Source organism: Sus scrofa, chromosome 14, assembly GCF_054392235.1.
Source record: "Sus scrofa isolate SSC_HxYL_T2T_F1_AM1 chromosome 14, Sscrofa_HxYL_maternal_Yorkshire_Landrace_v2.0, whole genome shotgun sequence".
In the NCBI taxonomy this organism is placed as follows: domain Eukaryota; kingdom Metazoa; phylum Chordata; class Mammalia; order Artiodactyla; family Suidae; genus Sus; species Sus scrofa.
The window spans coordinates 58,191,689-58,219,167 of NC_139396.1; the positions used below are offsets into that span (position 1 = coordinate 58,191,689).

A 27,479-nucleotide genomic window follows, 5' to 3' on the forward strand; every position below is an offset into this window, starting at 1 on the left:
AAGTGATAAAATCATCAGATGAGGGTCCCTGATCCCGTCTCCCACAGTCACTTTCACCAAGTGTGCCGTGTCTAAAATAATGAAGGCGGCTTGATTAAATGTTCGCTGGCTGCAGCCGCTGTGCTAATTTGGAGATGGGTTTATTAGTTTAATGACTGCTCCAAATCATCAGAATTCATTAGCATTAGTGCCGCAGCTTCCGACATCAGCCCAAGGCTCCAGGCTGCCACTGCCACATTTCTCTATTTATATCACTCTTGTTTCTAGGAGAGGACGGTGTGTGTGTGTGTGTGTGTGTGTGTGTGTGTGTGTGTGTGTGTGTACGCTCATGCATGTGCATTCATACATGCAGGAGCTGAGACTTCCTATTTGCTTTATCTGCATCATGATTTCTGCTCTTCTCCCCAAATGAAAATATACTGTAGCCCCTTTCTGTGTGCAGCACATCTATAAATACACAAAGTGGGTTTCTGAAAGAGTTTTGGTGCATATTCTTTTCATTAGACCAAAGAGTATAAAAATCAATTTCTTTTTTACAATGACTGAAAAATTCTACATCACTCCTCATTCACTACTGTTGTTCTCCAATTTCATCTCCTCCATCATTCCTTCCCTCCCTTCCTTCCAGGTACACAGTCCTCTCTGCAGTCCCTCAAACATATGGTTTCCACCTCAGGGCCTTTGTGAATGTTGTCTTTCTGCCTGGAACACTCTTCCCCAGGACAGCAGCCTGGGACGTTCCCTTACTCCCAACTGATTGTGTTGGTGTCACCTCATGGAAGCCTTTTCTGACCATCCTATTTAAAACCCCAACCTCACCCATACCTCCCACTCAATTCCACCCTGCTTTACTCATGTCTTTCAGACATGCTACCTAAGTTATTTATAGTTAGTGTCACTATAATGTCATTTCTATCTGTTTTCTCTATTGCTACATCTCCAGCATTTGGAACTATTAGAGAATCAAGAAATAACTGCTGAATGAATACACAAATGAACAAATACAGAAATGAATGGAGTCACTCGGCTAGGAAATAGCAGATCATCAGAATCTGCAAGGATGCCAGGGAGGTCTGCGTCTGTGGGGATGCAGAGTGTTCTGGACCTGGCCAGCCCTCAACCCTTGTGGCCCAGCCAGATTTCCTATCAAGGATCTATCAGGAGTGGGACCCCTCCCATAAGGGTCATCAGCTGGTGATGTTACCTGTGCAGGTAGAGATGAGTTGGGCCAATGTGATGCTCTCTCTCCTTCTGGAACTCAGGTTGGGGCACTGAGATGAGCTGATGGGGACCTTGGGAACAGAGAGATTGTACTGAGAGAAAGCATTAGGGATAGTGAGGCCACAGAAGCCAAGGCAAGGGGAAGCTGTGAGGAAGAAGATTTTGTGACAGAGAAGGAAGATATATGAGCAAGAAGGTGAGGAAGACACTCCAGAGAGGAAAGTGAGTGAAGCTGGAGTTACATTAAGAAGAGAGGAAAGGTCTCAAACCACTGGCCACAGATATTTCTTCGAGCTGCCTGGTGTCTAGTATCTCCTTCCATGCAGTTTCACCTTCATCCCCTGTTCTGTTTTGTGATTTCCATGAGGTTCACCCAAGTCTCTCTCTCTCCACTGACCACCCTCTTCTCACCATAGCCAGGTTGTTAGGCAACCAAAATAAATAACACATGCTCAATCCCTGAGGTTGAGAATTCTCAATTATAATTGACTTGATGCCTCTTTTCTTCATCTGTGAAATGGGTTTGATGTAAATAAAGAGCTAATTTCTCCAGAAGCATAGCTTATCCCCCAAGGCAGGGAGGTCTCCAGATCTCCACCTCTATGGGTTTATGCATATAAAATCAGAGGAAGGGTATAATAGAGAAAGAAGTTCCAAATGCAAAATTACATTCTTTTTAAAATAAGAGCTATTTTCTTTTAACAATTACAAAGTAATATACACTCAATGGAAAACAAAGGGAATTCAGAGAAATGAGGGATAATTTGCTCCTTGTTTTCACAAAGATCATCTGCCATAAGCATTTCCTTGATTATTAAAGTGCACACACTTTCCTGAGTGATGACAGTAAAGTTGCAAAAGCATCCAGCATGGTGGAGATGGGATTAAGATGGCAGAATAGAAGGACTGGAGCTCAATGTCTCTCATAAAAACAACAAAATTACAACCAAATGCTGAGCAACATTCAATCAAATGGACTGGAAACTTTCAAAAAGACATCCTACTCCAGAAGACAAAGAAGAAGCCACATCAAGAGGTAGGAGGGGAAATTACATGATATAAGCAACCCCATACCTCCTGGGTGGGAAACCCAAAGACCAGAAAGTAACTGTATCACAGACACTCACCTATAGGAGTGAGAGTTCTGAGCCCCACATCAAATCCCCATACCTGGGGATCTGGCATTGGGAGAAAGAGCCCCCAGAGCATCTGGCATTGAAGGCCAGTGGGGCTTGGGTGCAGGAGCCCATGGGACTGGGGGAAATGGAGACCCCATTCTTGAAAGGTGCACACAGACTTTCACGTGCACTGGGTCCCAGGGCAAAGCAGGGGCTCCATAGGAACCTAGGTCAGACCCGACTACAGTTCTTGGGGGATCTCCTGGGAAAACAGAGGGTGACTATGGCTTGTTGTGGGGGAAGGGCATTGGAGGCAAAACTCTTGGGAATATTCATCAGTGTGTGTTCCTCTAGAGGTGGCCATTTTGGGAAAATGCAACCCCACCCAACAGCACTGAGAAGCCCCAGGCCAAACAATAATCCAGGTGGCATCACAGCCCCGCCCTTCAGTAAACAGGCTGCCTAAAGACCCCCCAGGCACACAGCCACCTCTAATCTCACCCAGAGACAGAGCCCCACCCACCAGAGGGATAGGAATCAGCCCCACCTACCAGGGGGCAGGCACCAGCACCTCCCATCAGGAAGCCTACAGCAAGCCCCCATACCAACTTCAGCCACAAGAGGAGCAGACACCAGAAGTAAGAGAGGCTGCAACTCTATTGCCTGCAAAAAGGACACCACACCAAAAACCTATAAAAATGAGAAGACAGAGAACTCTATCTCAGATGAGGGAGAAAGAAAAAAAAGAAAAACTCCAGAAAAACAGCTAAGTGATCAGGAGATTACCAGCTTCCAGGAAAAAGACTTTAGACTGTTGATGCTGAAGATGATGCAAGACATTGGAAATAAACTGGAGGCAAAGACTGATAATTTACAGGAAACACTGAGCAAAGAAATACAAGATATAAAACTTAAGCAAGCAGAGATGCAAAATACAATAACTGACATAAAAAGTTCATTAGAAGCAGCCAACAGCAGAATGAATACAGGAGGCAGAAGAATGAATAAACGAGGTGGAGGACAGCTAGTGGAAATCACTGATGCAGAGCAGAAAAGAGAAAAAAGATTGAAAAGAAATGAAGAGAGTCTCAGAGAAATTTGGGACAATGTTAAATGCACCAACATCCATATTATAGGGGTGCCAGAAGGAGAAGAGAGAGAGAGAGAAAGGGACAGAAAAAATATTCAAAGAGATAATAGCTGAAAACTTCCCTAACATGGGAAAGGAACCACTCACTCAAATCCAGGAAGTGTGATGAGTACCAAATAAAATCAACCCAAGGAGGAACCCTGAGACACATATTAATCAAACTGACCAAAATTAAAGACAAAGAGAAAATATTGAAAGCAGCTAGGGAAAAGAAACAAACAACATACAAGGGAACCTGATAAGGTTATCGGCAGATTTTTCAGCAGAAGCTCTGCAGGCCAGAAGTGAGTGGCATGATATACTTAATGTGATGAAAGAATAAAACCTCCAACCAAGATTACTTTACCCAGTAAAGCTCTCATTCAGATTTGAAGGAGAAATAAAGTGCACACAGTTTCCTGATTTCTGAGATGAGGGTGTGTACTAAATAATTACCATGTATTTAATATTACCCACCATCCATCTCATACCTCTTTATGAGCTTATCTCATAGTAATAGCAAATTTTACAGGGAAACTCATCTTACATTTAAAAATTATAACAGAGACACGCACATACACATATACACAGACTTACAAAAAATGATGTTATACTCTTTGCTCTGGGTCTAATTTTTTTTTTTTCACCTTGGCTGAAGAACTTACCTTCTAGGAGATGTAGGTAGATTTCAAGTATTGTAAGCTTGTATCCATCCATTTAATCCTCCAAATTAATTAATTAATCCTCCAAATTAATTAACAAAATTAATTCTGTTTTCTAGATAATTTTTTTTTTTTTGTCTTTTTGCCATTTCTTGGGCCGCTCCTGTGGCATATGGAGGTTCCCTGGCTAGGGGTCTAATCAGAGCTGTAGCTGCCAGCCTATGCCAGAGCCATAGCAACACGGGATCCGAGCCGCATCTGTGACCTACACCACAGCTGACGGCAATACTGGATTGTTAACCCACTGAGCAAGGGCAGGGATCGAACCCACAACCTCATGGTTCCTAGTCGGATTTGTTAACCACTGTGCCATGACGGGAACTCCTAGATAATGTTTTAAAAATATATTCAAATTTTTTAAAAATCCATTTAAAAAATATGATTGAATCTTTGATTCATGTCATACTGAATTTTGTGACCTTAAGCAAGAGTTTTAACCTTATTGACCTCACTTTCTTGATCTGCATAATGTGACATATTAGATATAAAGAGACTACGTAAAAGCCCATGGCATAGAGAAAGTGTTCCATAAATGGTAGTAGAAATACATTCAAGATTGACTATTTCAAAAAATATTGAAACAGTGCTTGGCTTACTTAATAGATGTTTGGGTATGTTATTATATTTTACCAGCTAATCCAGAGTCCCAGTGAGTGTTAGAACAGTAAGGGCTCTGGTAATTCCTGTAAGAAAAGAACTTACTTAAATCCCTTTAAGCTAGCATTTCTTTACTTTTTTGTGTGGGAGGTTTGGGTTATTTGCTGAAAAAATACATATGAACACACAAAAAAATAAAAATGAACTATAATTTGTTACTTAGAATGAAAACTTCCTTTTTATATCCTTCAAAAATTTTCTCTATGTAGACATAAAATATATATAACATGTGTGTATGTGTGTATAACTTGAAACTCTACATATATTTTGATAACCAACTCCAAATTTTCCCACTCAATGATAAAGGGCAAACATCTTTCCAAATCAAGTCCTTTAGATCTTTAAAATGATGAGGTAAAAATAAGAACCTCCCCCTAAATACCTCCCCTGCATCCAAGAGTTTTTTTCTATGTTGATGTGTGTATTTGTCATCATGCTATTAAAGGCATGAAGGAACTACCAAAGCAAACTTGTCTTTCTCCAGTTTGACCTGATCTGCAAAATTGTTCCCTGCTTTGCTCTCTCCTTCACCTCACACATCATCAGTAATAAACAACCACTACATTTCACTCATTTGGAGAAAAGGAGTTTTAAAACCTGGATTTTCTTTACTACCCTTCCATAGAAAGAAAAAGTGACATGTTCTTATTTTTAAAAACATAATAAAGAGGAGGCTATGCATGGCATTCTAGGACCCAGATAGCAAACCATGATTGCTTTTGGTAGGAAGTTAGGATTTACGGGGTGCAGAAGAACTTTCTTAGGCTCCTCAAATATCAATGCCTTAGGCAATCATCTGCTGGGAATCCTTTGGAAGCCTACCCTCATGCATTCCACATTAAACATGCATAAAATTCTTGATGACTCAAAAGGGTACTAGTGGACTGGTGTGGTAATCATAGACATGGCCACACAAATCCAACACACTTATACTCCCTAATTATGTCTTAAGGAATTTCTCAAGTCCTGTATCTACTAAAATAAGCCCCATGCCCTTCTCTCCACTGACACATAGTTAAAGGACTGTCTGAAAGTGTGGGGAAATAAAGGTGTGGAAATCAGAGACCATTTCATTCTCTATGGATCCTGTTTCCCAACAGAAAAAAAAGAAGTTAAGAATTCCATTCAGATAATTATACTCAAAGATATTTACAGAGGTGTGAGGCTAATTAAAAGAACCAGAAAGGGATGGTAAAGGACATTCAGGGATTTCCAGCAGCAGGAAGTTGTTAACCAATTCTGGAATGGAAGGGGTAGCAGAGGAAAATGGAAGTCTCAGGGACCAGTGAGAGCTGGAGCCAGGGGGTGAGGCTACCCAATAAAAGAGTGGATCCAGCTGGCCACAGCCATTCTCAGGATGATGATGCAAAAGCAAAGAGGGGATAAATGCATTAACACCCCGACCCCTCTCTCGTGCCATCTTCCAAACTTCTGCTGGTGCTTGCCACTGGGCAAACTCAACTGAAATCCAGTGTCCAGGGAATATAGGTCTTGTGGTCTGCATGGTTCTGCCTCTGGGACACAGAGAAGTCAAGCAGAGTAGAGAGTTGGTTTTGAAATGGAGAGCAGACTTGGAAGAATAAGCATGGAAGAATAATTCAAGAGGGAAAGGGACAGGATAATGTACCTGCTCATTGGTTGAGAAGATTCAGCAGATCAGAAGGAAGTTGGTTGGGTAATATTCTCATACAGAATCAAGATTGAATCTCCCCATACTTAGACCATATGTATCCCCTTCTTTATTCATACATCTGGGTTTGGTCTAAGGGGTGGATAGAGAATAATAATAAACAAAGGATACTGAGCCCTTGGATGCAGTTGTATCACAGGAAGACCTAAAAGACTTTCTAGCAAAGAGATGCATCCTTATGTGACATCCAAGACATCCCCCAGCATCCTACCCTTCTATAGTCCCCTCCCACATTGTACCATTGTTGTTTGGTACAGCAGGAGTGATGCTGTGTCAGTTCTAAGATTAGGTAATAAAAGAGATTAAGGTTCCTCTCTCACTGTTTCTCTTTCTCATGACTTGCTCTGAAAGAAGCTATTTTGGAGGCAGCCCTAAAGAGGGACCCACATGGTGAGGGGCTAAACCTCCTGCCAACAGCCACACGGGTGAGCTTGGAAATGGATTTCCTCCCCAGACAAGCCTTCAAATGAGACTGAAGCCCAGCTGGCAACTGAATTGCAGTTTCACTGGAGAGATCCTGATCCAGAACCACCAGCTCAACTGCTCCCAGATAGTTGACCTTCACAAACAGTGGGATAATAGATGTCTGTGGTTTTTGGCCCCTAGTATTTGGTGTCATTTGTCACAGAGCAGAAATTAACCAATGCAAACTTTGAGGCCAGTGTTATTTGCTGCTTTTCAGTAAAGACTGTTCATGTGCATTGGGACTTTTAATAACTCTGTGCTTATCACAATCATCCACCAGGTCTGGGGGCCTTATTCTCTTAACTATGTAGCAAAGTGCTTCTTAGCCTTTCTGAGTCTCAGATTCCTTAATTTACAACAAAGGTCACAATAATGCCCATCAAAAGGGTCGTCCTATGGAGGTGAGAGAATAGAGCATTCTAAGTGCCCCAAACAGAGTAGCTGTTTAACAACAACAACAGCAACAGAAATTAGCTATTGTCATTGATAAGGGAGATAAATGGCTTTTAAACACTAAGTATAAATAAGAGGATGACCCCACTGGAACTTGAGGTAAATAGCTCACCAGAGTTGCACCATCTGTTTCAGTTGTTATTTCTCTTGCCTTGAAGACTGTTTTATTCACTCACAAGTGCTACAATGCACCATTTCCCAAACAACAGGCCCTCCTGCCAACCCCAGTGGCCTGGAGCTTTGAAACATCTCCCTTCTGACCGTGGAGAATTGGCTGTCTCCACTCACGCCTCCTTGGCAGAATGGGGAATCCCTGATTTTCTGGACATGCTCTGTCACCACCTGGGTGAAAGCCAGGTTTTGCTCATGATTTCCATTCTTGAATGACTCAGGGATGAGTAGGGGACTGAGTCAGAGGGAGCTGGTGGAAGGGGTGGGGGTGGCAGTGCAGCACTTACACTGAAGTTACATGGCATTGGGGGAAAACTCAGAAAACAACTCCAAGACATGCAGGAATACTTCACTCTTGGTGGATGCTGTCACCAACAGATTGCATTGAATAAAATAATGCATTTAACTGGTGAATTCAATTCCATCTTCATTCCATACCTTGCCATTATATAGACTCTAGATTTCAGAATCAGCTTCAAGGAAGAGGATGTGGAACATTGAAAAAGAATGAGATTAATTTCTGCCAAGTGGGGCTTAGTATTAGAAGTTAAATTCATAAATAAAAATGAAAACTGCATTCACCTGGAAAGAAAGGAAGGGAGGGAGGAGGAGAGAGAGAGAGAAGTAAAGAAAGAAGGAAAGGAAGGAAGGGAAAGGAAAGGAAAGGAGGGAGGGAGGGAAGGAAGAAAGAACATTACACCAGCAATGGAGAGCAGCTAATCTGCCATGACTCCCACTCAAACTGGGAAAAGTAGCCAATCTGTCTCTGCCAGTAGCCACATCTTTCAATCAGGAAAAACACCTCTCACCCCCTAAAAATGGGATGGACAGTATCATTCCAGAGCATCCATCTTGAAGCTCAAACTGACATTCATAACAGTCATCCCACCTTGGAAAAAAAAGAAAAAAATAACTTCAATTTTCAACCTTTCCCTCTCCCCAAGAAACAGGTAGGGGAAAAAAAGAAAAATAAATGGCAACACGTAGCTGTCATTCTGCGTCTGTTTTTCTCCTAGGCATAGAAAAGTCTGTCTGGAAAAAAAAAAAAAGGATAGGATAGAATTCTCTTCAAGGTAATCAACCTTATAGATTGATACATGTTCAGAAAAAGTGTACCTGTAAGGAAGTTTATGGTCCCACTGTTAGTTATAGTGAAAAATAAGAGGCAATAAAAATCTCCACCAATTGGTGACTAATTAAATCAATTAAGATACTTCCAGAAGTAGAATACCCTATAATCTTTAGCAAGAAGGGGATATATTTATATGTCCTGAAAAACACAACATGCAGAGTATAAGAATAATATAGTCCTGCTTCTGTTTTAAATTATCATCTGAGTGTATATGTGCATATATATATATTGCAATAAGAACTGTAAATGTCTCGAAAGCTACACAGCAAACTGCTAGCAGTAATCGAGGGTGGTCTGGATGTGGGGAAAGCGGTCAAAAGAAAAACAGCTTTCGCTTTTAAAAATATATATATTAATTTCTACAGTGTTTGAAAGTCTTACATGAAATGTATCTGTGGATGATTTGCAATTTTCTTTTTAAAGAAAAAGTTTAGGCACCTGGGTTCTGATTTCTCTGCAGCAAACTAGGTTTCTTTCTACAACTGATTAACTGTACATAGTTGTTGCAGACCAACCAGAATAATACAAGTACCCTGCCTAGGGGTGTGTGGAGAAAGGAAAGAAGGAAATTTGGGAAAAGGAAAGATCTGCATGATTCTAGTCCAGAGGGAGTTCTGAACTAGAATCACCTCGGGGTTTGTGAAAATGCAGATCCCGGGGCTCCTGCTTGTGAGATCCAGAGTTACTAGGTCTAGGCAAAACCAGGAAAACTGCAGCCACCATGTTCAGGTTCTGGGAATGCTGCTGGTCTAGGAGTCACACTTTAAGAATCACCACCCTAACAATCCATTAACTGCTATGTGGAGCAAGGGAGGACATAGATGAGAGGATGCATTGAAAGTAGTGTCTTGTGACATGGTGACTCAACAAATCATTCAAATCCTACCTCTTCTATACTAACTACAACTGGGGGGTGGTGGGGAAATCACTTAACCCTACTGAGACTTGGTTTCAACATCTCTAAAATGGGTATAACATTTTTCAGACATGGAAATTCTGCAAAGTACAGATGAATTACATCACAGTTACTACCAATGCTTGACGATTGAATTATTTTCCATTAATGTAGTGTATTTAGTACAGAAGATGTCCACATATGATAAACCTACAATAAATGTTTGCTTTCATGACTACCAGTGCTAAAATACTGTAAGACAGAACGGAAAACCATTTGGGTACCAGAGAAAAATCAGCAAGAATTTGTTGAGTGCCAACCGTATGCAGATGGGTAGCCACAAAGTAGAACATGAGTTAGCTGGCATCTTTTTGCCAAACCACAGCCACTAAGTCAGGCATTCAGAGCCTGAATCCTGACACAGGTGTATTGTGGGTAGAGTGGGTTATGTGACCTTGATCCTGAGAACCATCCCTTCCTAGTCTGGATATGGAAATACTATAATTTGCCCTAGAGGCTCTTGGGAAATCAACTTGTCCACAGAGCCCAGAGCTCTTTAGGCAGCCCAGCTTTTTCCTCTACAGATCTATTTGAGCCTCAAACACTGAGTCCCTCCTCCATTCTGAGCTCGGTTCATCCTCCATGTCCCAGTTTTCCAGTCCCTCAAACTCAGGTTCTTGTTCAGGTTCTGGGATTGAGTGGCAAGATTACAAACTGACGCCAGTCAGCTGTGCGTCTGGAGGCAAGCTCTGCTCCTCCTGTCACTGTTCTAATGTGGAAGAGAGAGACTTGATTTGTTGAGAAAATAGAGTTAGCCCATGGGAACCACTTGACACATGGTAGGTGCTTTTCTAATGAGGTCTATTGTTCTTGCCACTCAACCATGTCACTGTTCCTTCCAGGGATATTCTCACATGGCTCCAAAGAGTTATCCTGCTAGGGGTGTCACCTTGTTCCTTCCTACAGAAAATGCTAGATGGCCTCCCCCCAAACATCTCTTGCTTTATAAAAGCCCTTGACCCATCTAGCAGTGTTTTTCTAAATGTGGTCACACAGCTATTTTGATATATAACAATAATGATGACAATGACAACTGTTATTATTATGCATTAATAATAAGATGCTGGCAATGCTGTGGGGCATGGGATAGCAGATTAGGCAAACTAGAGCCTGCGAGCCAAATCCAGCTCACCTCCAATTTTTGTAAATGAAGTTTCATTGGGACACAGCCACACCCTTGGTTTATATACTGCTTATTGCTGCTTTTATCTGCTACAAAGGTAGAGCCAAGGTGTTACAACAAGACTGCAAGTCTGCAAAGAAGAGGGTATTGTCTCTGGCTTAAAAAAAAAAAAAATTGGGGGAGTTCCCTTTGTGGCTCAGCAGTTAATGAACCTGACTAGGAAACATGAGGATGAAGGTTCGATCCTTGGCCTCGCTCAGTGGGTTAAGGATCTGGTGTTGCCGTGAGTTGTAGTGTAAGTCATAGACCCAGCTCGGATCTCGAGTTGCCGTGGCTGTGGTGTAGGCCAGCAGTAGTAGGTCCAATTCGACCCCTAGCCTGGGAACTTCCATATGCTGCAGGTCTGGCCCTAAAAAAGAAAAAAAAAAATGCAGTCCTTGCCATCAAAGATACTGTGTCCACTCTACCATGGAATTGTAGGCAGCCACTAAAAGTGATGTCATAGAAGAATAATTTCTGCCACTGAAAAACACTCTTTGAGGAGAATTAAGCTAAAAACACAGAGATGCTAGACTTTGATTCTGAGCAATTACCTTCACCTCTCTGTGCTTTACTTTCCTTATCTGAGAAAAATGGCTGCAACCAGAGCTCTTCCTTTTGGCATTTGTGAAGATCAAGTGAGGTGGCTGAAGTCAAGTGCTTGGTCCCCTGTCTGATGCATCATAAATGGTCAAAAATCCGAAGCCATTTTTCCGTCCGTCCTTCCTTCCTTCCTCCCTCCCTTCCTTCCTTTCTTGCTTCCTTCCTTTCTCTCTCACCTACCCTCCTTCCCTTCCTCCCTCCCTCCCTCCCTCTCTCTCTCTCTCTCTCTCTTTCCTTTTTAATGGCTGCACCCACAACTTATGAAAGTTTGAGGGCCAGGGACTGAATCTGCCACAGCTGTGATGCATTTGATTAAACCCTTGTTTCTGCAGCAACCTGAACTGCTGCAATCAGCTTCTTAACCCTTGGTACCAAAGCAGGAACTCCACAAAGTATTTGTGTGGTAGGGTTTGCATTCTTTCCATTTTTCTTGCCTGCTTATTTGAAATGTTTTACATTTTCCTAAAAGTGATACATGTGCTTGCCTAACTTTACAATATAAAAAGAAGTGCATGCCAATTGCTCGTTTACTTTAAAGATGCATCTTGTCTCAAGAAGGTGCTTCGTTCATCACCCTGTCTTGCTCTGCACAGGCTCATGGTTCTAAAAGCAAACTTGTGAATTGCTCCCTGACACAGTTTCCAGTTGCCACGTGCAGCTGCAATTGTATGTGCCTGTGGATTCAGTTGATAATGAATCCCTGTGTAATCCTTAATGTTCTGGTACAAATTCCTTCTCTGCATCTGGCCTCAGTTTCTCTGCAGTTAGAGGAAAGTGTCTCTGAACTCCTTTCAAACTCTCACATTCCTCTACCTTGGGATTGCAAAGCAGCTCCACCAGATGAATTCCCATCAGGTTCAACCTCCTCTCTGGGTTCCAAGGAGAGCAAAGCCTGTGAAACAGTTTCCCTCTTGCTGGGTGTGGCACTCCTTTTAGCAACCCTGGGATCCGGATTAGGAGTTTGAGCAATGCCTCTAAACCCTGCACTCTATTTAATTTCCTTGATTTATGGAGAGGATTTCTCACACCTCCAGGGGAGAGAGGCAATGCCATCCCTGCTGGATCCCAGGCTGAGCCTACAATTCCTCAGCCTGTTTATCCCACCGTCACTACAACACAGTCCATCTCCAGGGACTGTTGCGTATCTCTTCTGGACCAGGTGACATAGCCAAACTGAGTGTCCTTTCCACCCACTAGGATTTCCTCACATGGAGGTGGCCCCAGGTTCTGATGCTGCACATTTCTTCCCTGGGGAGGCAGCCCCAGGAATATGCAAATTTCATCAGCAGCCCCTGTGGGGTCTCCTCTGACCCTCAAGACCCCATTTTGTTTCTCTGCCTGGTGAGATGGAGACCAGCATGGCCTCAAAGCAGAGCTCTGAGAACTCTTGTACATGGGATGTTTGGGGGGATGTGTTCAGGCGAGCAGCAAGAAGCATAAGTGCTTAGAGTGGGAAAGTTGGTTCCAGAGTGAGTTGCCAGCTTTTCTGGGTCAGAGTGAGAGTTAGGAAGGAGATCAAAGAGCCAGTAAGACCCAGAAGGGGGCGGGGAGGATGGCGAGAGGAGGCTGTTGAAGAACTCTGTCCTCCTTTTTTAAATGGTTTCCTCCTTTAGCTGGTGCCAGATTTGCTTACAGATCAGCTGGTGTCACCAAGCTGAGGCTGGGAAACTCTAACACAGGCATATCCTCCAAGAAGTAAGCATGGGAAACTTCTAGCCGTGTGTATGTATAGTAGGTGACCCCACAAACACCTAAGGCTCAGCCCCCCCTGGTCCTTTGCCCAGATTCCAGCACTGACACCTTGGCAACTGCTAAGATTCTTTCAAGAGCTCCATTTCCATCTCTCTTTCTCTCATTTCCCTTCTTTTGTTGTTATCCCTCTTCCTAGCTCCCCCCTCTCAATCGTTCTCTTACCCCTTTCTGTATTCATCTCCCATTCTCCCCATCTCCCCATCTCCCCCATCATCTCTCCTTCTCCTTCCTATTCTCCCTTTTCTTTCGACTCTCTTTCTTCTTTCTCCATCACTTCCTGTCCTCGTCCTCTCTTCTCTTCTAGAACACTCATTCCCAACCTGTGGTCCCCAGACCACCAGCAGCAGCATCACCTAGAAACTTGTCAGAAATGCAGCTTCTCAAATTCCACACCAGACCTACAGCATCAGATATTCTGGGGGTAAGATCCAGCAATCTGTGTCCCAGGGAATTTGATGCATGCTAAAGTTTGAGAATCACATTCTTAGAGGAAAATAGCAATTGAAAAAAAAAAGGGGGTATCTTTGAGTGCTGATCCGATAAGCCCTCATTTTAAACATGTAAAACCTTCCTCTACCCATTAGCTAATTAGGACATTGGACCACCAGCCTGGCTGAGATGCTTTCAGGAACAACATAAGCAATTACACTCAAGTTCTCTGATTACTATCATGCTTCTAAATCCCTTCAGCCAACACACGTCTTTCCTGTCTGCATTCTGCCTCAATTCCTCTCCCTCTCTGGTTGTTTTAAGGAGTACAAAGAGCAGGGGGATATGTCCAGCAGTTCATAGTCTTGATTGGCATTTGCCAAAGTGTATCCCTCTGCTATTGATGGGGCTATTGATAGGAAAAGGATTCCATAGTCCAATATGGGTGGGGAATGCTGAGTAAAGAGATTTCTTTATGGCAGGACTTTTCAGAACCTGAGTTCCATAGTGGTTCTTAAAGTGGGGATCAATGTTAGTAGCATCTCCTGAGATTGACCACAGAAGTCCATTTTCTACTGGTCATTGAACAGGATGTACACACTTGGAAAATACTGCTTAAGGAGACCATGGCTTTTCTCCACAGGAGCCTTATTTGAATAGGCAGCATACGGCATGGAGTAAAACACTCAAGATGGTGCTCAATAGACTATGATGACCTTGGAAGGGCCTAGGCATTAAGGTAAGAGAATGCTCAGTAGCATCTGGGCTTCCGATGTGCAGTCCTGTTGGTATCTGACTGGGTAATGACCAACCTTGAGTCTTCAGACTTTGTGCAGCCACATGCTTTTTTCCCTCCATGGTATCGACTGTGATCCCATTTCAAGTTAAAGAATGAGAAAGCTGACAGCAAGCTACTATTTCTTAAATATGCCCAGAACTTATCCCTGGAGCTTCTATTTAGTAGACTGGCATGAGTCCTGGGAATCTAGACTTTTTAAAAGCTTCCAAGAGCTTTGGATGTACAGTGAGGATTGGAAGCCACTGGTTTACATGAATTCATGCATCATGTTTATGTAATGGTATATTCAGAGAAATATGGAAATTGGGGCTTTGTCTATAATCTTTGAAATGGACATAAGGGAAGATAGCCAGCTCCTTTTCTATACCATCATCCTTGGGCCCCTCAAAGAAGGCAAATGGACTGTGGATTTGTCAGGGGTTGGGGTGGGGTGCTGACATGGAGGTATAAGCAAGAAAGAGAGAGATTCTTATTGTTCTATAAACCTAAGAGATGCAAAACCGCAGTTTAGTGATGAGTAATTCTCTTTTTTCCTTCATAAGAGATAATTCAGGAAAAATAAAAATGTGTATGGCCTATTTTTTTTAATTAAAATAGAAGATAGTTTTGTTGAGTCCCAGAAGGGGAAATGCCCATTCTTACAATTGAAATGACCTCTGTCAGTGGTCTTCAATTTGCTTTTAGCTGTGGAAATATTTTCTCAAGGGAAGTCTTATAGTCAAACTCCAACATAAAACTTATTAAAGAAACAGCCCTCTAGCTCAAGAGTAGATGGAAGAGCTGAAGCTTAACTAAATGGACCATTTTTCAACTGATATTTAGAGACAATAAAGACATTTCTTAGGGACAAACGAGAACACTATAACCTAATTTATGGACCCCCCCAAAAAAATGTCATTGAGAAAATTGGCCACCCTTTCTCCCTTCCAAAAGATCGCTATTCAAGATGTGATGAGCCACAACATGGCTGCAACTTTCAAGTTTTTCAACATGATACTATATCTCAGACTACATTGGTTTTTATAAATTGAGATTTCTAGAAATTGCATTTAAAAATTCTATTTAACTTTTTGAATTCCCTTTAATTTGCATCATTTATACATCTATGGAGATTTCTTAATTCTTTTATTCTAGAATTTGGTAGAGTTTACCCCTCTTTTGTTCCATTCCCTAAAGACCACAGCAACCAAAAAATAGACTATGTGTATTTATCTTGTGGAAATAAATTATTAGGTTAGAATTATCTAAAAAGATTAACTGGCAAAAATAGGGAAAAAAGTGTACCATCTGATCTCATTACTAGTAGTATTTTTTAGTTGTAATGACAGTCAAAATAACATAGATTCGGACTTCCTGTATGTTTTTCTTGTCACCTTGGTCCTTTGAGGATTATTGACAGAGAACTTGAGAAGGTAAGAGAAAGGTGATGAGATGTATGTTTCACCCTGGCTGAAGAGAGACCTCTGGGGGAGAGTTTGGAGGTGAGAAGACCTTGAGCACATGTGATGGAAAGGAAATGATGACAGTAAAAGGTTTACAGGAAGTGACATTGGATGAGTGATAAACTGGGTATTCAGTGATGTCTTTGGAAAGACTTGGAAAAAGAGTGAAATTCCTTTTCATTGCATTGATTGGCTGTTGAAAGACATTTCTTGAATGCTGTGTCACTCAGACATGGACATCAAAGGGTGATAGGGCTGTACTTATAAGCAATAAACATTTGCTTATAAATGCCTATGATTTGACACTTTATTAAATCAGAAGTAGGGATGTGGCTGCATATTTAGATGCTGCTGGCTTTGGCTTGCCTGACCCATTGCTTCTGGTCCGTCTGAATGCTCTGCAGCCCTAAGGGCCACAGGATTCTGGACCCATCTTCATCCCACCTGGGAGCTCGTTAGGGATGCAGATCCTCAGGCCCCACCCTGCATTGGACATACTGATTCAGAAGCTTGAGGGAGATGAATCCAGCAATCCTGTTATAACAAGCCCTCCAGTACATCCTGATACTCACTGAAATTTGAACATTTGGTTTTTTCTAAGGTTTCACTGACTGACCCTCTGCCACAGACACCATCCACATCTCTAGCCCCTTTCTCTGAATTCTACCTTCTAGCCTTGACCTCGTCCTTCATTATTTGACATGAGTGTGCTTTGGTGGGTCAGAGCTCAGTTTCCGAAAACAGAGTTCTGGGTTTTAATTTCAGCTCTACCCCTAAGCAGCCAGGTGACCTTATCCATGTCACATAACTTATTTGTACCTTGGTTTCTTAACCTGAAAAATGGGAATGATAATAATAATGTCAATCCACAATGTTGGTTTGAATGATTAAATGACTTCTCACAGTAAAGAACCTGAACAGTGTCTGGCACCTAGTAGGTGTTTTAGACATGGTACTAATCATGGTCACTCATCCCCCAGCTTGAAGTGGAGATAGCATATCAGCTAGGTTGCTTATCATCCAGTAAGTGCCAAGTAGTGGGTGAGATACTGAATAGACATGCCGCTATATCCCCTTAGTTACAGCCACTCATGGTACAGGTCTAGATTATGTGCATTGTACCTGTTAAACCAGCAAGGCACTCACTCTTTTCTTTAACCGAACACCTTATGTGTCCCAGGCACTAGGCCAGGCCTTGTACAAACATTACCTCACCTAATCCTCATCACCAGCCTAGGAGGAAAGGAATGTCCTTACGTAACAGAGTGGAGGATAGACTCAGAGATTGACTCCCCCAGTGTCAACAGCTGGCAAATGGCAGAAACAAGTGAGAAAGTAGGCGTGTCCGAATTAAGCATCTAGGTTTCCTCTAGGGAAAAGGAGATCAACTCCCTGAAATAGGCTTTCCCTTTACTGTAAATATCTTTGTAGACTTTTCTAATTACAATGTGATCTATATTTGTTTACAAATCCAAGCAATATGGAAATGTGACATGTGCAGTGACTGGCCATTTTCTGGTTATTCTACCCACTGATAATAACTATTTTTGGTAACCCTATATATATTAGTCTGATCTTTAAGATTTTTTCTTTTTCTTTGTTTAATTCCTTTTTTGTATTTTTTTGTTAAAGTATAGTTGATTTTCAGAGTTCCTGCCGTGGCGCAGGGGAAACGAATCCGACTAGGACCCATGAGGTTGTGGCTTCGATGCCTGGCCTCGCTCAGTGGCTTAAGGATCCAGCGTTGCCGTGAGCTGTGGCATAGGTCACAGATGCGGCTCAGATCTGCCATTACTGTGGCTCTGGCATAGGCTGGCAGCAACAGCTCTGATTAGACCCCTAACCTGGGAATCTCCATATGCCTCCATATGCCTTAAAAAGACAAACAACAACAACAACAAAAGTATAGTTGATTTACAGTGTTGTGTCAATTTCTGCTATACAGCAAAGTGACCCAGTCATATATATACTCGAATATATATATTCGTATATATATATGTGTGTGTATACATATACATACACACACACACACACACACACATATATATATAGACTTTTTCTCATATCATCCCCTATTATGGTCTATCTCAAGCGACTGGATGTAGCTTCCTGTGCTAAACAGTAGAACCTCATTGCTTATCCATTCTAAATGTAATAGTTTGCATCTACTAACCCCAAACTCCCAGTCTATCTTTCTTATTCTATTTTTTCTTTTTCTTTTTTTGATCTTTCTAAAAAAGACACACATATACATTCATTTTTTAAGAAAAAATGAAATCATACTTTTCATTTCTTAATGTCCTGCCACTGAAACTTAATATATTGGTGGCACCTTCCTACTGCAGTACAGAAAAATAAATTTCAGCCTTCTTAAAGGTTACATGGTATTGCATTTGTGGATTTACTCTGATTGAGTTAACCAATTACCTATTGATGAATATTTAGATCCTTTCCAATATTTTACACTTGTAGACAGCTCTACAATAAACATGCTTGCACATAAACATACATAGTTTGGGAATACTTTTTCATTATTTCCTTAGGATGTACTGTTTGAGATGGGTGCTATATTTTTTTAAGGTTTTAATACAGATTTTTCCAAATTTCCCTGAGGATGTATTATACTTGCCTTTTTTAACCTGTACCAGCAGTGTAAGTGTCTGTAATTCTATGAGTTAGATGTGGGAATAGCTTTTCCTCTTTTGAGGCCACTTTTTAACAAGGATCGATCTCCATGGTATATCTCTTTATGTGTATTTGCCAAATATCATATGGATTTAAAACTAGATCACTTTGCTCCTCCTGGCTTTGCCCAATTCCAAGACCATTTGCTTTTTACCAATTGCCAATATTTCCCAGGCAAAAGCTGAGATTTTTGGCAGGGTTTTCTGTTTGACCCTGTGTTCCTCCAAGTGTAAATAGGTTGTTCTGTAATTATAATTCATGATGTTTGCATGTAATAGAGGTCTTGCCCCAGAAGTGTTAACTTCATTGGATACCAACCACAGGATTTTTTTCTTCCAAATCACCACCCCCTCCCAAAAATAGAAAAAGGAAAAGAAATTACCAAGGCTACAGACAGACCTTTATTTCTAATATGTTGCCTGAGCACTTGTATTAAGTCATGTTTTCTCTGGCCAGAATTACCCTGGTATTTTTTTTTTTTCTGTCAGTTTAGTCTATAAATGAAGTGAAGTTACTGCCCCTATTAAAATGGAACACTGTGCCCTTGGTTTGCTCTTAACGGGTGGGAAAACCCCATTAAGTGTTTGTGAAATATGTCTTAAATACAGGAATTTTAATCTAGTGGTCTAATAAATCCCTCTCCTCAACTCAAATGAAAATCTTAGGTTTTCCGGCATCTGTTCAGTTATTTGTTCACCAAAACTTTCTTACACAACCCTGACCCTGAGAACTATGATTTGATAATGTTTCTTCCATTGGGGTATATATATTAAAGCCCATCTTTCAAAGAATCAGGAACTTTGACAGGTGTATTTCATGGTAAGATACCAGTTTTGAAATGTGCCTGGAATTCTTCATTTTCTAAGGTAAAAGCCATGAAATCTCTATGAATGTCCCAGGATGTGACAACTCATAATACTATAAAGGCTCAGAATATTCAAAGTCCATCCTTTAGCTGCAAAATTTGATGGCCATCGAAGAAGTACATTCTCCTTTTAGAGCGTATTTCATCAGAGTTGGAAATTTTCTCCTTAGCACAAGCCAAAAAGAGCATCAAGCTGGACCTAACCATATTAATTTAGCTCTCTTACATATTTCTGTTAACTGTTTTTTTTTCCCTTGGCCAGAGTATTTATTAGGAAACTGGGTATATTTGCTAGAGGTAAATTCTATCTTCATATTGGGAACAACAGGAGGAAGATGTCATTTCTATTTATAGACAAGGTACATGCTTTTATCCCCAACTACTTTATGCTTATTTCCTAAAATCAAAGGCATTTCCCATGTCACCAGGTTATAACCATCAATATCAGGAAAGTAACATTGATACACCATTACCATATAATTCTCAGATCCCATTCAAATTCCACCCAATGATATGTTTGTAGTCAAAGGATCCAGGTCAGAATACTTGCTACATTTAGTTTTTATGTTTCTTGCATTCTCCTTCATTCCAGAGCAAGTATTTCAGTCTTTCCTAGACTTCCATGTGTGGCCATTATAGTTTGGCAGAATGGAGCAAAATATACTTCAAAGTAAACAATTTCATTGTGTTCCAATACTGTGACTTTTAAACTGGAAATAAGAAAGGAGCATGTTCTGGCCACCATCTGGAATGAATATTACTCTAAAAGTTCACTTGAATCCATGGACATGATGAGGTTCATTTCCTCTTACCCAAGTAGTAGGTCTCATCACTTATGGATGCATTTCTTTTTTCTCCCTATTTATTCATTCAAAATATTTGAATGTCTATTAAGTGTAAGAAGGAAGCCATGTGTGTATGTCCCACTGAATCTGGACCTCAGGATCCTTCTCAACACAGTCTCCTGGGCAACCCAAACCCATTTCTCTCTGATGGCCCTCTAGAGGAAACTCAGTGAGGACTCCCATACACCATGTGAAACAGGGCCTTGCATGCAGAAAATGCTTGCTTAACTGACTTAACTTGGCGTGAAAATAGTCTTTCCTTTCAAGGTAAGAGAGGAGTCAAAGGGGAAAAATAAAACAGAAGAGAAAACCACATCCTATAATATTGAGTCAAGTATGTGCTTGTTTCTTTTCTTCCTTATCCTGAGGAGGAAAGATGCCTGGAAAATTTGAGTTGCTAAAAGCTGGGATTGTCCCAGATATGATTGTACAGATAAAAGAGGAAGTGGGGCTGAGTTCATTAGTCGTGACTAAGAAAACCCTTAACGCCTTTTTCAGCATGTGATTTTAGAGAGCATCCCTTCTGATCAGTACTACTCTGCCAGAAGTTCTCTTTCAGAAGCCAAATACGTCTTCCAAAGATTTTGTCATTATTCAGACTATTTTTATAAGCTATTTTTTTTTTTTTTGGGTGGGGGTGGAGTGTGGAAAAGGACTAACCCATTTTTTTTTTTTTTAGATTACAGAAAACTTCATTTCTTTTTTAAATTTTATTTTATTTTTATTAGATTAAAGTTAATTTACAGTGTTGTGTCAATTTCTTCTGTATAGCAAAGTGACCCAGTTATACATATATATACATTCTTTTTCTTATATTATCTTCCATCATGTTCTGTGGCAAGAGATTGGTATAGTTCCCTGTGCTGTACAGTAGGACCTCATTTCTTTTTCATTGTATCTACGAACCCCAAACTCCTCATCCTTCCCACATCCTCCACCCATCCTCCTAGGAGTATATACTTTAGATTCTTGCTTGATTTGGGGGGACAGTTTCTTTCTTGGTGGCCAGATCTGCAAACATTGAGAGTAGCTTTACCTTGGGGAAATAGTCAAATGTCACTCAGGGATAAGCACTAAGAATAAAATGGATTGGGAGTTCCCTTCATGGCTCAGTGGTTAACGAACCCGACTAGGATCCATGGGCATATGGGTTTGATCCCTGGCCTCGCTCAGGAGGTTAAGGATCCAGTGTTGCCATGAGCTGTGCTTTAGGTTGCAGATGTGGTTCAGATCCAGCATTGTTGAGGCTGTGGTGTAGGCTGGCAGCTGTAGCTCTGATTTGACCCCTAGCCTAGGAACTTACATATGCTGTGAGTGTAGCCCTAAAAAAGCAAAAAATAAATAAAATAAAATAAAATAAAATAAAGTAAAATAAAATAAAATAAAATGGATTATTTACTTAGCTGTACTCTTTTGGATCAAACAACTAAGATATAAACCTGAATTTTTTTTTAAATGAATGAATAGGTTCATCCTAACTCATCTTGTGCTTTGTTTTGAAATGTCCATTTCAACATTCCCCAAAGCCACTCCCCAACAGGAATTCCAAGAGCACTTGGGGTGATGACACCATATTTGTTCTGAGAAAATATTCTTGGAAGGGGTCTCTCTTGAGAGTGGTCTGTGTGATGAACACATTCTGGTGAGGTAGTTAAAATCTGCCACTGCCACTTTTTCATTGCCTTTGCATTTCCCCCTTGGCTAGTGCCTGGAATTGAGAGGCCCAAAAGAGTGAGAGAAGAGTGGATAATTAAGATTTTTAATGCTAGTAAGATAGCGGAGAGGTAAAGGAAGGAAAGAGCAAAAATTGGGCCCTGGAGGTACTTGGGGAACTTGCCTGAGGCCACGTTCTGTTGCCTCTTAGCTGCTGCAAGGCTGGCGCTCCTGCGCTCAGAGCCATCTGACCTATGGATGGCCGGAAACCAACTATGACAGAGGCCTGAGATATTGCAGAGCAGGTTGAGGAAGGGTCAAAATCATTAGTCACAGGAGATGAGAGGAGGAGGAGGCGGGGAAGTGGGTGCAACGGAAACAGTTCCAGTTTTGGAGTCCAGAAGGCCAACCCTGAGGCATCTAGACCCTTCTTTTCCCAAGTCACCACTCACTCCTCATCCTCTTCACCTCTGCCCTCTCCACTACCCACCCCCAGCCCCCGCATCCAAACTCCTGGCCCCTCTATCTCTGGCCCTACTGACTGCCTCTTCACTTGGGTTCAGTGTTTTCACTATCCCTGTTTCTTTTTTCCAGCCAGGCTCCACAGAGGCTCAATGCTTACAGGCTGGGCTTTTTCTCTGATTGTGATTGGGTGGGTCAGGTGGGAGGCAAGCCAAGAAGAAAGGAGGGACTTTTCGAAAGTCTTTTTATTACCTCTGCTGTTGCCCCAAACCTCCCCCATCACTCAGCCTACTTTGAAATTAATTAATGCACAGAACAGAGAATGCAGGCTTTATGTAATAAAACCTCTCCTTCGTTCTGCCCTGCCTCTGAACCCTTGCCTGGAGCGTTTTCGTGAATTTGAGGCTGTTGACAGGGGGTGGATTGACAACCCTTGATTTGGGAGGCCTCCCTCTTTGACTGAAGACAGGTAGAGACAGTGGTGGCAGCTGCACCCAGAACACTCTGGCTTTTTCTGTCTCTCTCTGGGGCCACTCCCAACCTTGGGGGCAGGGTTGAGCTTAGATGCTGCTTCCTCTGGAGAGCTTTCTTCGAGTCCTCTACACTCACGATTCTCAAACTCCCTGCACGTTAGAATCATCCGTGAGTTTTAAAAATTCTGATGTCTACACCACACCCCAGATTGACTAAACTAGAATCTCTAGAGGCAGGACCCACACATCAGTCATTTTAAAACTTTCCAGGTGACTCCAAGGAGTAGTAGGTAAGCTTGAAAACAAAGTCTGGACCAGTGCTTCTTAAACTTTAACTTGCAAAGTTATCCTCTGGAGATGCAGTTAAAAATGGAGATTCTGGAGTTCCCATTGTGGCTCAGCAGTAACAAATCCAACTAGTATCCATGAGGACTTGGGTTTGATCCCTGTCCTGTGGCATAAGCTGGTAGCTGCAGCTCCATTTCGACCCCTAGCCTGGGAACGTGGTGCGGGTGCGGCCCTAAAAAGAAGGAAAAAATAAAAATAAACAATAAATAATTTAAAAATAAAAAAAGGAGATTCTGATTCAGTAGGTCCGGGGTGGGATCTGGGTTTCTGCATTTCTCATTTATTCCTGGTTATTAATGAAGCTGGTCCATCAGCTACACTGTGAAAACAAGGTCCTAGAGCAATGTTGTGTATCAAAATCGTCCAAAAGACCTATTAAAATACACATTCCTGGGCTCCATTCTCAGAATTCCTATCTCAGTGGGTCTGGTTTGGAGGCCTGAGAATTTGCTTGTCTAACAATTTCTCAGGTAATATCTTTGCTGCTGGTCCAGGGACCACACTTTGAGAACCACTGGCCTAGACTTCTTCAATAATGCCTCTCTGCTGGCCTCCTGGAGCTCCTGTACTGACTTTATTGCAGCGGTTGCTTATTCAATCAGCCATCATGTACTGAGGGCACTCACCATGGCCTGGGTTGGTGCTAGGCACATAGTAGGAAGCAGTGCTATGTAGCCATTTCCAGCAAGAGCTTTAAGTACGGAATATATTTGTGAATCCAAGCCTAGGATTTTTAGCTTTTTAACTGGGGTCAGTCATTTTATTCTCTGAGCCTCATTTTCCTGACCTGCAAAATGGGAATCACACTAGTACTTGCCTTACAAGTTTGTTGTAAGGACTGAGTCAAGAAATGCTTGTAAAATCTAAAAAGACCACCTAGCATAGACTAAGCCCTCGTTATGTCGTACCGCGTATTATAATCTCTATTATTATTGAGTAGCACAGATACTTCTTTAAAACCTCTTGTACTTTGCAGTTGCCTGTTTTTGCATCTACCTTTCCAAACTTTGAAGTCAGTGTTCACATCTGTATACTCACCAGCCAGCAAGTACCTTGCAAAGGTGATGTGTGAAGCACAGAGGAGCCATCTGGCCTGAGCTCTGTGTCATGGCTGGTCATCAGTGAGTACTCTCAGCCATCAGCCCTCTCTGGGAATTACTCATGCAGTGGAAGGAGCCATTGCTATGATCTGAAAGTTTGAGGGTCTACCAAAATTCATAGGTCAAAATACTAACCCCCAAAGGTGATGGTATTTGATACATGTTCTCTTGGGTGGACACATCACAGAGAGAGACAAGCACGACTTATAAGTCTCAGCCTAGAATTGACACACATCACTTCCATTTACAGGCCATTTATTGGATGGAACTTGTCATAAGGCCCAGCCTTACTTTCAGGGATTTGGAAAGCATCATCTTCCCAGGTTCTCAGGAAGGAGAGAAGAGCCAGGTGTGTGTGAGCACTAGATATTGACCACATCTCCCCCAGTGTTTATTTTTTCTTATGCTTCTTAATATTTTGCTTTTTTTTCCCAACACAAAACTGAAGGTCCAATGGTTGAGCCACAGATATTGTTTTAAATCACAAAATAACTGTATAAATGCATTGTGATAAATGCTAGGAAGGTAAACTTTAAGATGACATGAAAGCATACATCAAAGGGCATTGATGTTAAATTAGGTAGCATTTTTAGTTCCTTTTACTCACTCTTATCTCTCAAATACCTAGAAAATACTCAGAATATTTATGAATAAATGTAAAAGTGATCACAATATTTGCTGAATAAACAAATAAATGAATAAATGGTAGAGTCTTGCAAATCCCATCTTTTGGGAAAAGAATCAGAATGTTGACTCTCTACCAATACCATTCTCCACTTTCTTTATAGCTTACTGTACCAGTAAAGGTTCTCCCAGAGGGGAAATAGAATCCAGGTATATATCTCACACACACACACACACACACACACACACACACACACACACACACACACACACACTCTCACTCACTCACTCACTCACTTTAGTGTGTATATCCAGTCCCAAATCTTTAGGGCAGACTGGCAGGCTGGAAACTCAAGGACAAGAGCAGATGCTGCAGTCTTGAGGCAAAAATCCCTTCTTCCTCAGGGAAATCTCACTTCTGTTCTTAAGGCTTTTCAACTGTTTGAATGAGACCTACCTGGATTATCAATGATAAGCTTCTTTCCTTAAGGCAACTGATTATAGATACTGACCACATTTACAAACTATACCTTCATAGCAACACATAGGTTAAGTGAATAACTGGATACTAGAGCATAGCCAAGTTGACACATAAAACTAATTGCCTCACCAGCAGAATTCTGATTTTGTTTATCCTCCCCCCAGCAGCCCTGTCCTTCAGGGTGTGAGGCATGCAAAGTCATTCCAGCATGACCCTGTGGGGAGAACTCCAGTGGGAGGCTTCTATATAATTGTTTCTTGCTCATAAAAGGAGACACAAGGAAGGAGATGTCCTCTTTTCTGCCTCTACTCATGACGTCTTCATGAGCTGGGAGCTATCTTAGGGCCAAAAGGGAGCCTGACCAAGACAAGCATACTGAGAACTGACAGTGGAGGAAGATAAGTAACACCTGGGAGTTTGATAATGTCATGAATTACTGGACTCACCAGCTCTGGAGTTTCCCTTCCCCAGTTCTTCTGTGAGATAATAAATATCCATTGGCTTTTTCTTATTTGTAGCAGAGAGCACCTTTATGATACAAGGACCCAAGCACCTGCCTGACTAGCTAATAAGAGTTGGTCACAACTGAATGGAATCTGCCATCTATAATACTTAGAGATCATATATGTATAAGCACAAAGTCAGAGATAAACTTCACTAGGAAGGGTGAAGAGTCAGATCTTGGAATTTTCTACCTTGGTTTCACAGAGGAGGATTTATTAACAAGAAGCTGCTCTTGTCATTGAACTCAGTTTCATACCAGTGGCCCGACTCATAGTTCATGGACTAAGCAGCATCTTATTAAGTCACTTTGCCCAATCATTACATCCTAACAATGCAAAGTAAATCAGTGAGCAAACTGTGTTCTGGGCCTGACACTATCATAAACTGGCTGAGTGATCTGGTAAACAATCCTCTCCTTGATAGACTTCAGTTTATATATCCACTCAATGTATGCTTTGGCCTGTATCAGGGATTTCCAAATTCTTTCAAAGTTTAACCTGTTTTTCAAATACACTCTTACCTCTAGCTCCTCCTTGACATGACAAATAAAATCAGAGTCCTCCAACTGACCTGTACATAAAAGGACTAATATTCTCCTCCAACAAAGTGGATCTCCACAGGATCTACTTTTAAAATCCAAGGCTCCATTCAATAATATTATCTTAAATACATAGAGCTTTCATTACTTTTATTCGAAAAATATCTATTGAATACTTTTGGTATACCAAACACTGTTCTAGATGCTAGTAAAAGATAAACACACACAAACACATTCTAGTGGAGGGTACAGAGTATAAAAAAATTGGATAATATATCAGATGATGATAAATGCAAAGAAAAATAAAGGAGTGGAATGGACTGTAGTGGGCATGGAGGTTGCTACTTATAAAGGATGACAGGGGAATTTCCATCTCCTTGATGTAGGAATCGTACCAAAGAAAGCCAGGGTGCTATTCATGGGAATATATGGGAAAAGAACTAAAGACTTTCCTCCAAGGAGAAAGAGGTTGTGTCTTGCCTTACTGACCTTGGACTTAGATATGTCTAGGATTGTGTGATAAAAAGATAAGGGTACAAGCCCACAGGAGTGATTTTGCATGTCTTTTTTAAAATTTTTTTATTACTCAAATGAATTTGTCACATCTGTAGTTGTATAATGATCATAACAATCCAGTTTCACAGGATTTCCATCCCATAACCTAAGCGCATCCCCCACCCCCAAACTGTCTCCTCCGGAGACCATAAGTTTTTCAATGTCTGTGAGTCAGCATCTGTTCTGCAAAGAAGTTCAGTCTGTCCTTTTTTCGGATTCCACATGTCAGTGAAAGCATTTGATGTTGATGTCTCATTGTATGGCTGACTTCACTTAACATGATAATTTCTAGGTCCATCCATGTTGCTAAAAATGCCAGTATTTCATTCCTTTTAATGGCTGAGTAATATTCCATTGTGTATATGTACCACCTCTTCTTGATCCATTCCTCTGTCAATGGACATTTAGGTTGTTTCCATGTCTTGGCGATTGCAAACACTGCTGCA

At 41.4% G+C, this 27,479-nt stretch overlaps 1 long non-coding RNA gene across 6 annotated transcripts in view; it reads left to right on the top strand.

The window, feature by feature from the left end:
- The window catches only part of LOC106505934 (uncharacterized), a 630,811-nt gene that overhangs the window by 481,372 nt on the left and 121,960 nt on the right, over positions 1–27,479 (top strand). For 4 of the 6 annotated variants that reach the window (XR_014826183.1, XR_014826180.1, XR_014826179.1 and 1 more), the window contains exon 6: positions 14,303–14,398. The exons of the other annotated variants lie outside the window; for them this stretch is intronic. This is a non-coding gene — a long non-coding RNA (uncharacterized LOC106505934). The remainder of the gene's footprint in view (positions 1–14,302; positions 14,399–27,479) is intronic. 6 annotated transcript variants of the gene reach the window in all.